Genomic DNA, 15,578 nt, shown 5'->3' with positions numbered 1-15,578 from the left:
TTATATGCATTTGTGTTAAGTAACTCAACTATTCTTGATACTGAATTGGAATAACAAGTAGATGAAACCAAAAAAATCACCACGAAAAATAACACAAACATTTGTCAATCTCTTAGGGTACTGTGGAATGTAAATGACAAAAATCAGATTCAATTATTTTCAGTAAAAAAGAAAACACATCGTTTTCCTCAGGAAGTCCAAGGTTGAGATAAGTTACAGATTGGTTTAGTCATCAGTTTTACAATATTTCCAAGGATTCACTTTCTTCAAATATCTTAATCATGTCGTGTTTAGAGTTGGTTTCCCTCCAATACAGATAGCAAGATGGCTGCAGCAACTCTAACGTGGCAAATACAGACAAAGGAAAGGGACAGTCTTTTCTGGTGGCTATCTCATTGAAGAAATAAAACATTTTTCCAGAAGCTGCCTCATGTTTCAATAGCCAGGGAGTTTTAACATTCACACTAAGCAGGTCCATGCAAGGGAAATTGAATTATCACAATTTTCCTAGAATTCATTTGAGGTTCTGTAGATATTGAAGCACCAGTCACAATGTCCGTCTTATGTGCCTATCACTTTTTAAATTTATTATTTTGTTATTACTATTTTTACCAGTACTAAAACTCTATTCTATACATTAATGACTTGACGTTCTGAAAATGAGAATGCCTTCTAGAGCAGAAAACCATTTAAAATATTACCATTTTTTATACTTTACAGTGAATCTTCAATACATCTCAGTTAACAATTCGAATAACATTTTGAAAACCTACAATGTACCAAGCACTGTTTTCTCTTTCTGTCAAAAGGAAATTATGTGATAGGCCATGTCTTCAAGGAGATTACAATTTTTTGTTAGTTATGCAGTTCAACAGATAATTTAAGCACCAAATTTATGTCAAGAACTATGTTAAAAATTGGACAATGAATATTTAACAAAATAAACACAGCCCTTTTAAAGAATGTTAATTCCAATTTCCTACAAAAACAGAAATATCTAAACTCCTTAAGGAATTGTATAAGATTGCGGTAATTTATGCTAAAAAGTTTGCTCTGATGGTAGTCGTGTGGAAGGTGGACTGGTTAGGAATGAAGGTCGAGTCAAGGAAGATGGTTTAGAAAGTAGACCAGTGAGAGAAAGGCAAATACTGCATGATTCCTCTTATATGTGGTATCTAAAATAGTCAAATTCATAGAATCAAAGAGTGGAGTGGTAGTTACCAGGGGGCACGGGGAAGAGGAAACAGGGAGTTATTAATCAATTGGCATAAAGTTTCAGTTAAACAAGATTAATAAATTCTAGAGATCTGTACAACATTGTATCTATAGTCAATAATACTGTATCATAGGTTTAAAATTTTATTCAGAAGGTAGGTCTCATATTAAGTGTTCTTACCACAATAAAATAAAACCAATAAAGTAAAAAGTAGAATCTCCAATATAGATCCCAGGTTAATATCATTGCGCATTCTGTTACATTGATTTATAATCCATAACCTGTCGCTTCTATGGAGAAAATAGGCAACCAGCACATGAGCATGTAGATAAACATATACATGCATGTACATACTCATGCATTTGTACAATCAGGCACACCCATATACGACCTTCACAGAGTCTTGTGTACACTTACACTCACATATACACACACTCTCCCATACTTGCACACACATTTGTAAACACTATGCATTCACACCCACATGTAGACTCGTGCACACTCACACATGTAAAGCACATATATACACATTTACACATACTCAGACATACATTCATGAATACACGTACATACACATCTAGCAAGAATTACGCATGAATGAACTACTTTTACTGAATTTAAACCACAACGCTGTGAGTCAGGCAGGTATTACTAACTCTATTGTACATGTGAGGAAATGGAAGCTCTGGAAAATCAAAGAACTTGTTCAATGTCATGCAGTTAGTAAATGGGAGGGTGTGTCTGATTCTAAAGTGTGTATACCTTTTCGTAGAACTAGAAACAAACCAACTTACTGTGTCTGTAACCTCTTAAGATTTTCATTAATTATACCATAATGTTAGTTAAAACTGAAAGCATATTTCTTTGAAACACTTTCCCAATTAATTTTTGAGCTGTGTATCTTTTGTGGGAAATTTAATGCACATGTTTCTGATTCATTTACACCAAAATCCTCCAAATATTGTTTCTTAAAGGTGTTTGATATCAAAAAAAGGCTTTTGAATTTTTCTGGGAGATTTTTCATGCTTTATATTTTATTAAAAATAGAAAAACCGTTGTCCCAAGCTTAGGGAGACCTAGAGTTATGTTTGAGATGGCTTTATCTGTTCTTCTATTTTGAAGATCATTTGCTATGCATACGCAGTTATATGAATGAAGAATAATTTGGTTCTGGTAAAAAAAATGTAATAGACTACAGAAACTATGATGCTGATCTAAAATAATAATAACAATCAACATGAATCAAATATTTGCCAGAGAGATGTTTTCATCAGAAGGGACTACGAAGTCCCAGGTGAATGACAGGAAAAATAATTCAATATTTATTTGGGGATGGGAAGAAAGTATTTTAGTTGCATGAGAACAAGGATTGTTTTTTGTTTCCACTAAGCTGTCCCAGGGGGTTTTACTCTTTCCAAATCATAGAGCCGGTCCCTCCTGGCTGAATACTCCAGTTCCTAATACTCATTGCTATTTGAGTTTTCCCTGTACTCGGAATCATCTCTAATGGATTTTTTTTGGTTGATGCTTTTTTCTAAGAATAGAACCTCAGAATGTAAAAAGCTTGATGTGGGGTTGCTAACATCTTAAAGGAAGAATGTTAATGTACCTGGAGACACCAAGTTCAGGAGTTTCTTCTCCACGTTTTCTGAAGAGGACATCTGCTTCTTCAAGATGTTATTTCCAGGCATGTGTTGGGGGAGGGATTCACTCCTTCCTGGGATATCAGTCTGCCCTTCAGCACCTTGAAATCCTGCTTTCCTAGGCTTGGAAAAGACAGGAACAAGGAGCCTGGTTCCAGGAATCTAAGTAGCATGGACATGTAGACCATCTTGTCAGGAGAGAAGGGTTCAGAAAAGGAACAGAGTAAAGATCTCAGGAGTATTTACCTCATCTGTATAATTTGATTGCCTCATGAAGTTAGAATGTAATTAAATGTTTTTAATACATTATGTTGGATTTTCAAAAAAGAAATTTAAGAAAATGAAAGTAATTGACAAAACTAGCCAGAAGTATATTAGCAGTTTTTTTTCCTCTTACAAACATATTTGGATTTCTGTTGTCTCAAAATTCTGCTCCCCAACAACTCTGTTAATTTTACTATTTCATGTCTACGACATACAGGACACAGTATCTTAGACAAATTTATAGGAATTTTGATAAATAAGCAAAATCCTATATTAAACTGTATTTAACTGAGTCACTGAGTCAAACATTTTGGTCATGTGTGACAGCCCACATATCTTCAAATGAAACAACTTCACTTTACTAAAACAAATAAAACTATAGAAAGTGAAGTTCTACATATATTGAAAAAAAATTTGAGCTGTATGTGACACACAATTTATTTTCAGCAAGAAAGCATTTGACCATTTTGTATCTATAAAAAGTCCAGTGGGAGAAATTAAATTATTGACCCTGAAGCACTTATTTTTAAATGGAAGAGAGAATTTACCTTCCTAACCATTAATCAAAGAGGAGTGGGTGGAACTTTAAAGGAAATAAATTTCCAACGCCAACATGAAGATTGAAGTCCTCTCAACCCTGCACTATGATGTTAAAATAGAAATGGCCTTGCCTGTGTGTAGTTTGCCTTAGATACCAGCTCCAGTAAACTACTTTGGCAAGGCCATCCTCCTAAACAGTGACAGTAGGAGATGTGATTCTTCATCTTCTCTCCAGATGATTTTGCTGCAACAATCCAGTGTTATCTGAAGGCATATTTCATCTCTTGGATGAGAAATGAATTAGAAAGATGCCTCTCTCTTGCTCACATCAGAACCTCTTTAAAATAATAAGTGAGAGAGAGAGAGAGAGACAGAGACAGAGACAGAGAAAAAGAGAAAGAGAGAGTAAGGAAGAGGGAAAGGGAGAAGGAGAAAAGAGAAGTAGAGCTTTTGAGAGGAGAAAGCTAATGAGTGAATGAAAAGGCAGAGAACTGAGGTGTCTAGAAACAAGTGTATATGTAGAAAAAAGTCATAATTTTGTATGAATGAATTATATTCCTAAATATTATTAAATGATGTTTGATAAAATATTGAACAGTGGACCAAAAAATGTACAAGTTGAAGAAAAACTGAAAGGAACAAATAGGATTGAAAAGAAATTGTCGTATAAAACTCAAATAATTGGAAGGAGACTGATAGAATTTTTAGCTTTATTAGTTCTTGAATTCATAGTCCATTTTCAAGAAATTTCTGACTTCCACAAGAAAGAGATCTTGATTCCTGATAGAAATACTGCAGATTGTTCTCATTCTGTTTATTTTCAACAAGTGAAACATTTCGTTATCTCTAATCATTCTCCCTCTCTCTGCCTTTTTCTCATTCTTTGTCTAGTTCTTGAATGTGTTCTAGCTCTCCTTTTCTCTTTTTTTTTCCTGCTTCCATTAAATTATTCTCTTTTCTAATAAATAGAAGAACCAGCATCAAATCTGGTCAATGAGGAAACCTAGAACATGATAGCATGCTAAGGTTGTGATGACCAATAATGTCAAATATACAGGCAAGATAATACTGCCCTAGTGAATACTGATATGGTTAATTATCAAGAGATTGAGAGTCTAGGATGATCTCATCCAAAACAACAGTCAGGAAGTTATAGTCTAGTTACAGTATTGTACTGTAAACTCTGAATGATGTAATTAAATATATCAGTAAAGAGGAAATGTTAAGTTATGATACTGAAATGAGAGAATGATATGCATCAAATACCCAGACAAATACACTTCAACTACACGCCATAAATGTTTGCAAATGAATAAATATTGAAATTCCATTGACAGAAACCCAACTATTGACATTGTATTTAAGAATTTGGATTGCCCATTAGGATATAAAATAATGTAATAAACTTGGTCTAATAAGTGTAATGAGTCGAATGTGGGAAGAGAGATAAGACAAGGTGATATCTATTTTTGATCAGTTGTCTTGAAAGAGTGAGTGAATTGCAAGCTCTGTGACAGAGTAACATATTACCATTGAGTAAGGAACGTAATAGAAGTAGGTCAGGGGCCGGCCCTGTGGCGTAGTGGTTAAGTGCATGCGATCCACTGCTGGCGGCCCGGGTTCGGATCCTGGGCACGCACTGATGCACTGCTTGTCAGGCCATGCTGTGGCAGCATTCCGTATAAAGTGGAGGAAGATGGGCACAGATGTTAGCCCAGGGCCAGTCTTCCTCAGCAAAAAGAGGAGGATTGGCATGGAGGTTAGCTCAGGGCTGATCTTCCTCACAAAAAACAAAACAAAACAAAACAAATGAATAGAAGTAGGTCATAAAAATAAATAAAACATTAAATTTCACTGATTATCCTAATCATAATCCACCACCAATGGCTTCATCATAATGCGTAATATCTATGAAACCAAAAATGTGCCGCTTAATTCAGCTTTAATCTCAAAAGAACCTTTTGCCGTTTTGAATTTTCACAACATTTGAGCTAATGAAGTGTTACAGAGCAGTGGCCTTAACCAGGAGAAAAATGAGCAAGTACTCCACTCTTTTTACAGTTTCTACAAAAGATATGGACGTGTTGAGTCATCCATTTAGGTTAATCTATCCTGTCTTTGTTTTATAAGGAGACTTCCCATTGATTTATAAAAACTACAGGGTTTCTCCTGTTTCAGTCCTGTTCAAGACTTGTTTACTGTAGACTTTGCTTTGATTCCATGGGCTATCCCATATCTTTCCAATAAATTACTTTATTTTGCTAAAGATAGCCTGATCTGTCTCTGTAGCTTGTAAACAAATAATTCAAAAAGACACAGGCGCTGTTTATTAGTTATCATTGATCTAAGGACTGCCAGAAGTGTTGTCATCAGAGTTCTGTATAAGCAATTTGCTTGGGGAAATCAATACACTGCTTTGCCTCGGGCATAAAATCAGATTAAAAAAGAAAGCGTGTGGGAAAGCGAAAGATCTTTTTATCCTCTCTAAAATTATGATTATAACCAAACAATCAATTTTCTTATCAAATGATTGTATGACAGTTCCTATAAATCTATTACATTTATTGATATGAATTATGTTATAGAATATGACAGTAAGCCACAATTGTGAATACAATTTGTGAGCTCTTGGAAGGTAAAAATAAATACCTTGTAACATTTGTACTTAATACCTTCTGCTCTCTCCTCGAGCCTCCAACATTTCCTCACCTATCTTCATTCGCACAAGCACCCTTGTTTCTTATTTCATCAGGAAAATATAAATGAACAGAAGGGCATTTCTATAAGTTCATATTAGTCCATTTATCCATCTACTCATATCTGTCCCCATATACTCTATCCTTCTACTTTGACTTAGCTATCCATATTCTTCCACTAACAGGTTAGATCTCAGACCCTGTCATCCTTAAAGTCACTGTTCCAGCAACTTTTTTCTCTATGGCTACAGCATCAACTTCCCCCTCTCTATCTCTCTTTCCTAGCTGCAGAGAAGCATGCTATTATTTTGCCATCTTCCAAAAACATTCACTCGATTTTGCTTTCCCCATCAATCACTAATCCATTTCTTTACTTCCCTTTACAGGAACCTCCTCTAAAATAGTTTCCCTTACTTGCTGTTCACAATTGCTTTTACTCCGTTCTCTCCTGAACCAACTCTGCTTAGGGTTTTGACCACACCACTTCACTAAAAACTGTTCTGGTTAATGTCCCCAGTGACCATCGCTTCCTAATACCCAATGGTCAATTCTCAGTCCTCTTCATCTTCAACCTATCAGCAGAATTTAACACAAATCTTCAGCCTCCCCACATCTATGCACCTTCTTCACTCATCTCATGAGAACTGCTATCCTTTAACAGCAACTGCTTTTCATCTCTCATTCTTAGTTTCTTCTCATTTCTTTAACTTCTTTACATTGGACGTCTCCAGGGCTGAGTCCTTGGATCTTTTATCTTTCCATACATACTTGTTTTGTGATATCAACCAGCTTCATCGTTTTTAAACATAATCTATACCTAGATGACTCCCAAACACATGCTTCTTGTGTGGAACTATACCCGGAACTCAGATTGGCATGTCCAGTTGTTTCTTGTGTGTTGGTACCTGACTGTCTAATAGACATGTCTACCTAAAATAACAAAAACTGTACTTATAAGCTTTTTTTCAAAACCTGCTTCTTCTGTAGCCTTCCATATTTTATTTAATAGCAACTCTTCTTTTTTTCTTAGTCCTCAAAATTTTGAAGACATAACTGACTCCCTGTTACATCCCATATTTGATATTATTTTGATAAATCATCTGGAGTTTTCTATATTTTACTACTTCATCTGCTATCAGCCTGGTCCAAGGTTCCAAAATCTCTGTATTATTTCAGTAGTTTCCTAACTGGTCTCCCTACTTATATCCACCTTCTCTGTCTCTTCTCAACACAGCAACCGTAGTAAACCTGTTAAGACATAAATCTGGTATCATAGTTTGGACTTCTCAATAAGCAGATTCTGAGATGAGATTCAATGTGCAGTATGATTATCAAGGTGTATACTTCACATTAATATCTGTGGCTGAGAGAAGAAAGAAGCAGAATGGGCAGACGGAGAAGGCAAGTTGTGAGGAAGACACAATGACAGAGGCAGCCAACCCACTAGGAGCTCTGGACCTGGAAAGACCTCTTAGGGCTGCTCCAAATTGTCCCAGGTGAGCCTAGAGGGCATTTCTGTGGGCTGCACCCTGAGAAGGGCATGAACTTGAGCAAGGAAGCTCTCTGCAATTGCGAAAAACTCTGAAGTATCTGAAATGTAAAGCCTGTCTGTCTGTCAACAGTAGCCCTGTAGCTGGGGCAACAAGACTTCATTAAAGTATGATATGCTCTTCACATCACAATGCCCACCACATTTGATCATGTCACATCCTTGCTCAAAACCATCTAATAACTTTTCATTTCCTTCAGAATTGAAGTCATACAATTTACAATGGTTTTCAATACCCTGCAAAATCTAGACCTGCATTGGACCCTGGTGTCCTCTGTCATGGTTCCCCGCGTCACTCACACCACTCCAGCTTTTCTTGTCCTCTGCACTCATATTCAAATATGCCAACACACGGCCACCTTATGGGCAGTGCGTTTCCTCTTCCCTCTCTCCTACTTGAACTGTTCTTCCATTTCTTCATCTCTTTCATGAGTTTACTCAAATATCATGCTGATCATATTAAAGATTATGACCATTCGGCTTTACATTTCCCTCTCCCATGTTTTATTTCTCTACACAAATGCACACACATTATTTTGTGAATTGTCTTCTTATTATACTAGAGTATAAACTTTAAGAGGGCGCAGGCTTCTGTGTTTTTTTTATCTTCCTGAATATCCAGTCACTGCAACAGGGACTAGCACCAAGTCATCATTCAATAAATATTTGTTAAATTAATGAATAAAACCTGCTGAACAAAAAACCAGTCTAAAATATCATGCATAGAAAAAAATGAAATATGAAAGGAGATTTTCCATATCCTCCCACAGAAGCTCATCCTTTTCCACCAGTTCACTTGGATGAGCTAGTTTGTTTCATATATTAAATAGTTGATTGCCTTTGAAATTTTATCAAGAAAATATCATCACAAATTAATTCATTGAACAACATTTAAATTTTTTTTATTTTTTATTTTTTTGGTGAGGAAGATTGGCCCCGAGCTAACATCTGTGCCGATCTTCCTCTATTGTGTATGTGGGACACCACTACAGCATGGCTTGATGAGCAGTGTGTAGGTCCACATCCGGGATCTGAACTTGTGAACCCCAGGCCGCAGAAGTAGAGTGCACAAACTTAACCATTATGCCACTAGGCCAGTCCCTGAACAACATTTTTTAATTCTTACTATGAGCAAGGTACTTTGCAAGACACTGGGAAGAGAGGATATTGTTTCCTGTCATGGTGTCTTTATCATCAACGATAGTATTTGTAGTAAGGTGAAGGGGAAAGTATATGTCATAAGTTTATAATACTGAGAAGTATATTGATAAAGGAGTAGGCTGGCAGATAAATAGATGTATGGATGGAGAGACAGATGGAGAAATAGGTGGATAGGTAGATGATAGACAGATAGATACATAGATAGATAGATAGATGATAAAAAGAGAAATAGGAAGATATGCGTGATGAAAAGGATTTTCATTTAAGTTTTAATCATAAAATGAATTATTAGATTTTCATGTTCCTCCAAAGAGAAAAATAAACAATTTATGCCTTGAAATCAATGAATGAATAGTGGCTGAAGAATGAAACCAAATGATAATGATTTCCACAAAAGTTTAAAAATCTAATTTCATATTTAAACACTGACCATATTTATGGTTAGATTATGTAATATGGATTTCTGGTTATAAATGGCAATCACTGTTAGCCTTTAGTAAAGATTATTCTAATAACTACTAAAATATCTATGAATATGTGAAATAAGGGGAAAATACAACACACGCATACACAAACTAAAGTTTGCATTTGATCTATGCTTAGATTCTAGGATACAGTTTAACTAACTATAAGATCCATAGAACTTGAAAGAACCATTTTAAGTTCACCATAGGTAAGCTTTTAAAAACAGCAAATCAACAAACTTGCGTTATGTAGAAAACTTCATTGTCTCTCCGCCCAAGTCTCTATCTTTGAATTAGAAATTCTGGAGCTATAGCACTCGGAAAAAAATTGTATAGTCATCACTCAGATCTGTGGGAGCTTCTTTTTGAAGTAGTAGAATATGTTGAGCTCACTTCCTATGACAAATCGCTGTGTAATGGCTCTCACAACTGCGGTCTTGGTAAAGAAAATTATGTAGCTCTGTGCTGAACGGATAAGTGTTCTATATAATGATGTAAGAATGGCCTTGGTGTTGAGCAAGGTGACCTGGATAATCATGCTTTAGGAGGCCAAGCAGTCACCGAAATCACTCTTACCCAAGAGACTAAATGTGTTGCATCCTAAATTATGATTAATTCCTTATTTATATTTTTAATTGATGTCAGAAAAGCAAAGCTAACCAGGATCTCCATTAGAAATGAAAGAGGTTTTCCTCTTATATTTTCTTTGTTTTATGCTTAAAAGTTGCTCAGGAGTAAGGTAGAATCATGAAGCAATGGAAAGGACTTAAGGTGTAAAGTGGTTAAAACCCTGGAGTCTGGAGTGAGACATCTTATTTTAAATCCTGGCTGCACCCCTGCCTGGTTGTGTGAATTTTGGAAAATAAGTTATAGCATCTTTGCACCTCAGATTCTTCATCTGTGATACGTGAATAATGATTACATTTAACACTTTGGGATGTGAAGAAGATTAAAGATATTAAGGAAAGTGAAGTGCTTTGGACAGTTTCTAGTAATCCATAAGGTCTCATCAAATGTTTATGGCCCAAATGTAAGATACCTCAGGGATGAAAAAGCTTCCTCTTCGGTTAGGTAGAGCTCCTCAAGGAAGTGGGATAGATCCCATGGACAATTGTGTTCCAGCTCTAGAAATAAAGTGGCAATTTGAGAAACATTTATATAGATGAGAATAGGAGGACTCGATGGAGAAAATGACTTGCTACTTGATAGAAATGGGAGAGGAGGGAGGGAAGGTGAGAATTCCAAGATGCCTCCTAGCATTTTTGCTTGAGTAGTGTTAACAGATGACAGACATATGCAATGAGCAAGGAGGAAAGTGGTGGAATACAAGGTTGGAGAAGAAAGCAGGGGCCAGATCAGAGCACAGCAATGCAGGACTTTGAGTCACTCTTTTTCTCTCCACCAGCAACTCATCCATCTGGCTTCAAGCCAGTCACAATAGTTTTCTTCAGTACATTTGAACTTTCTCATCTTATTCCTGCCCCTGGGTAATATTTGCTGTTGCCACTCTCTAGATGCCCCCTTCTCAAGTCCTAGAATGGCTACTGCTTCTCAGTCGGGTCCCAACCCAAGCTCCTGCCCTGACTGGGGCTGTGTCTGACTTATTGCCTAATATTGCCCTTCTCTAGTACTGTCATCTCATCCTTTTGGATTTTCTACTTTTAACTTATCACTATTTGAACTTTTAAAAAATAACTGTGGAAAAAATAATCAGGCCACAGTAAATCATGAGTTTGTGATAAAAGCTTTATTCTTGTGGTACCACAAGACGTCCCATTCCGTGGCAAATTTGGAGCAGCCCATAAAGTAAACAGATGAGACTTAATATAAATCGTTTTTTTTTTAAGTAGACTTTTATTATGTGTAATTGGAATGTTACAGACTCTCTGAAGGTGTCACATGGTTTGAAGAAACAGTGTATCATCTTTATATAACTATTTCTATCTTTCAAAAAAAAATCTTATCTGACTGACTGATCAGAAATGATCTTGAATATTTTTTTTCAAGGAAGAAAGAACAATTATATGTTTTTGCCATTCTTATCTTGAAACCAACTTTTTTATTTATTTTTGTGAGGAAGATCAGCCCTGAGCTAACATCTGCCAATCCTCCTCTTTTTGCTGAGGAAGACTGACTCTGGGCTAACATCCGTGCCCATCTTCCTCCACTTTATATGGGACCCCGCCACAGCATGGCTTGCCAAGCGGTGCGTCGGTGCACTCCAGGGAGCCGCGCATTTAACTGCTTGCACCACCGGCCTGCCCGCAACTAACTTTTAAAGAACGCAGCGTGCTGGTTTTTAATGACCGCACAGATTTAAAGAAGTTCCTTCATGTTAGAATAAAGATTTATAAATTTAAAATTTGTTTCCCTAATGTCTGCAAAAGTGGTCTTCACCTAACCTCACACATTTTAAATGAGTATTTATCCTCAAAATGTTGTTATTCAAATGTATAGAAATTTATTTTGGTATTGTCTGTTCTTCGCTCCCCCAATGAAGGTTTATTAGTGAAAGAACCTTATTTTATTTAATATTGTTTCCAATAAAATAGGAAATCACCACGCATATTGTTTGAATGAATGACTGGATAAATAGGACAAGAAAGCATGGTCGCTATATTAAAAATAAAATGAGAGAGAAAGATAATCTAGGTAAGTAAGATATAAGGCAAATGGATTGTATAAAAAATAAAACACATGAGATGAGAAATGATAGCAAGAGAAACGTAAATTGTGTTAGATTTCGAATCATGTTCAAGACCCCTGCTTGCAAACATGGTGGAATAATTCACGGACAAACAACACTCTCATTAAAAATAACTCGAGACCGTAATCCATGCAGAAATAGAAGTATAATGATGTACACCTGAAATTTATACAATGTAATAAAGCAATGTTACTGCAAAAAAAAAGAAGATATAAAAGACAGAGAAACATACTTTAAGAAGAGTGAAATCAACAATAAATTAAAACAAGATTTAAAAAAACTGGAAAAACTGAACAACTACTCTTCTAAAAAGTGGTATTTGCAAAAGCCGCTGAGATCAATTTTAGGAAGGAAGTTCAGAGGGATTAAACTATCTGGGAGCAAAGGACCTTGGAGAAATGAGCCAAGGATCTTCAACAGCCTTAACGCTGTCAGGAATTTAGATGTAAATCTGGTCCCAGAGGATCTCCGGGTCTCCACTTCCTCTCTAGCCAAGCCCCAGCTGAGTCTCCATTACTTTCTCTCCAAAGCGTGTTTGCCAGTCGGTGGAGGTCCGTTTTCCAATTATGCATTCGAGCGTATATTTCAGATACGATTACAGAAATTTTTTTTTATTCTTACCTTCTGAAAAAATAAACAGCTGTTTTGACTTGATTATTTAGCATTTTGATCTGTTTGAAAACAATTTGGAATTATGGATCTCCAAAAGAGACAGAACTGCAAAAGACTAATTCTGTTTCTCAAATTCTGTTTTTCTTTTCTCATAATTTTCTGATTAAACAAAATTATTTTCAAAAATCTTATTTGGTATAATTTCATTTCATTGCACCCCTCCCCATGTATTCAAGGTAATAGATTTTATAGACTATTGCCTCCATTGGAATAACTTCCTCTCCCATTACTCCTGAGAATATCTAAAATAGAAACAGACTAGGTCATTCTAATCTTTTTTTGCTATTTATTTTAATGCAAGGATTCAAAAATATAAGCGAATTCAAAAAAGGAAGTTGTAAATATATAACATATGAAATTAACAATTCTCCTTTCTTAAAAATTCAATCTGGATGTGCTTTCCCTCATTACTGGGTTGAGTGGTGTGGACATTCTTTTGCAGTTTCCTGCCTGGTTTCTCAGGATATTCTCTGGGGCCAGTGACTGCAGGCCTCACCTCTGGGCATCTCTTACTCCCTTGTGGGAAGTCACATTAAGTTCTACCATCCCATATATATCCTCACCATATGACAACTTCTAAGTCGTTTGGCAACTGACCACTCATAGCTGTGGATTTAGTGAGAGGAGAGAGTAAGAAAAACCAGAGCCTCGCTTGTTGCTTTTTCTTTTCACTCCTCCAACACTGCTGATCTTGTCTCGTCTACTTTATCAAGAAAATCATCAGATCTGTTTCTACATCCTTTGGGAATTTTACCCCATCAATCAAAACCCCTACCTTACTTACTTTTGGGAGATAATATCAATTTATTCTTATGAGTAAAGTTGTCTGTTTGCCTTTATTATATAAAATATAATGTAACAAATATGTATAGGAAATATGAATACATGTCACCTGTTGACTTAGAATTTAAAACTTCTCAAAATAAATCATTTCTAAATCATCAGTCTATAGTATTGAATGACTCCTGGACAGTAAATATTGTGGAGGCCTGGACAAAGTCTCTTTTATTACATTATATTACCATCATCACACACATTTCAGAAATGTAATTGGCCCTCAAAAAAGAGTTGTAAATAAGTAAATGAATGAATGAATGAATGAGTGAAACGGTAACTCTAATAGGAAGTTAGTGGGAAAAATAAAAGTCAACCTATAAAAAAATTTTTCTCAAACATTGAGATTGCTTTTCTTTCCCTTGTTTTTTAAGGGATATTTTGGAGCTCTTAGACTGTAATCTTCTAGATCCTCACAATTAAAGCTTCAGTGTTGTATTCTGTAAGTACTATCTTCATGTAAATCAGACAGCAGATTATAGTGAAGCATACACTACATCAGCAAGATAGATATGTGTTCAGTCAAATCAAATTGGTTTGGATTGGGTTGAACCTATATTCATGATAATGTCTTGGATGTTTCATGTGTAAGGTAGGAAACTACTTAATGGAAGGTTGTGTTTTTTCCCCTGAAAATTTATTTGTTTTCTTATATCTGGTTTTCTTAAACTTTTAAATAGAATCTAAATATTTAGTAAACTATATATTTTTTAAAGAGTCATTCATGTAAAACATCTTTAGTACTTCGATAAAAAATGTTTTGTAAAGCCAAAAAGATGTCACCAAAAAATGTATTGTTTTTGTTGAGTTTGTAAGTGTAAGCATCTGTAATATTTCAGTAGGATATGTGTGAATATTGCTGCCAAATTTTCACAGCCTACTCATTTTGTGGGTAATAAATATCATACTATCAATTAAATCCCTCAAAATATGAAGATTTCAATCAATGTCTTGATTCCCAGAGTTTTAATTTTTTAATTGAATCAGATAAAATAATTACGATTCATGGAAACCCACAGTTTTAGCATTTGCAAAATAGATGTATCTTACTAATGAATAGGGGTCTTTTTCTGTGTCAAAATAGCAATCTACTTTTATACACTGCACTTTTCTTATTTTGGGAGGAATAAATCCTTTTAGAAATTTTTGATAACAGGCCTCATGTCATTACCAGACTGTTCGTATATCCAGTAGTGTCTTGTTCTATGCCTCTTTTCTTGAATCTGGAAAGTCACCTTCGTGTATTTGTTCAGACTTAGTTTACAGCTGGAAGAGCTTGAACCTCTGACTTTGAAATTTGGTCAAGTTATTCAATTACTCTATGCTTCCGTTCCCTTACAAGGAAAAAATAAGAATAATGGTAATATACACTTTATGGTGTTGTTATGAGTAATAGATAAAATAATATATACAAAGCACTTAAAACAGTGCCTAGAAAATAGCAAGTAATTTAATAAGTGTTGCTGTTATTGTTATCTCTATCTAAATGTTCTAGGTCAGGCCTTCATCATGTCTTATTGAAGGTGTTATAATAATTTCCCAGTGAACCTCTATGCTTCCAGTATTGAGATGTTCTGACACTACAAATAACTCTCAATTTGATTTTAAAAATTAAAATTCAGGTATATTACTCAAATGCAAGTAAATTATTAAACTTTAAACAGTTTATTTATAAGAGTAACTACTTTTTTTACAACCTAGAAAGAAGCCTTGGAATAAAAAAAGATTTTAAAAAAAGATGGCTTTGGGGCTGGCCCCATGGCTTAGCCGTTAAGTGCGCGCACTCTGCTACTGGCGGCCCGGTTCCCATCGAGGCGCGCACCAACGCACCG

This window comes from Ceratotherium simum, chromosome 27, assembly GCF_057802395.1.
Source record: "Ceratotherium simum simum isolate JZ-2026a chromosome 27, ASM5780239v1, whole genome shotgun sequence".
NCBI lineage: Eukaryota > Metazoa > Chordata > Mammalia > Perissodactyla > Rhinocerotidae > Ceratotherium > Ceratotherium simum.
Note: the sequence above shows the minus strand (reverse complement) of the source record.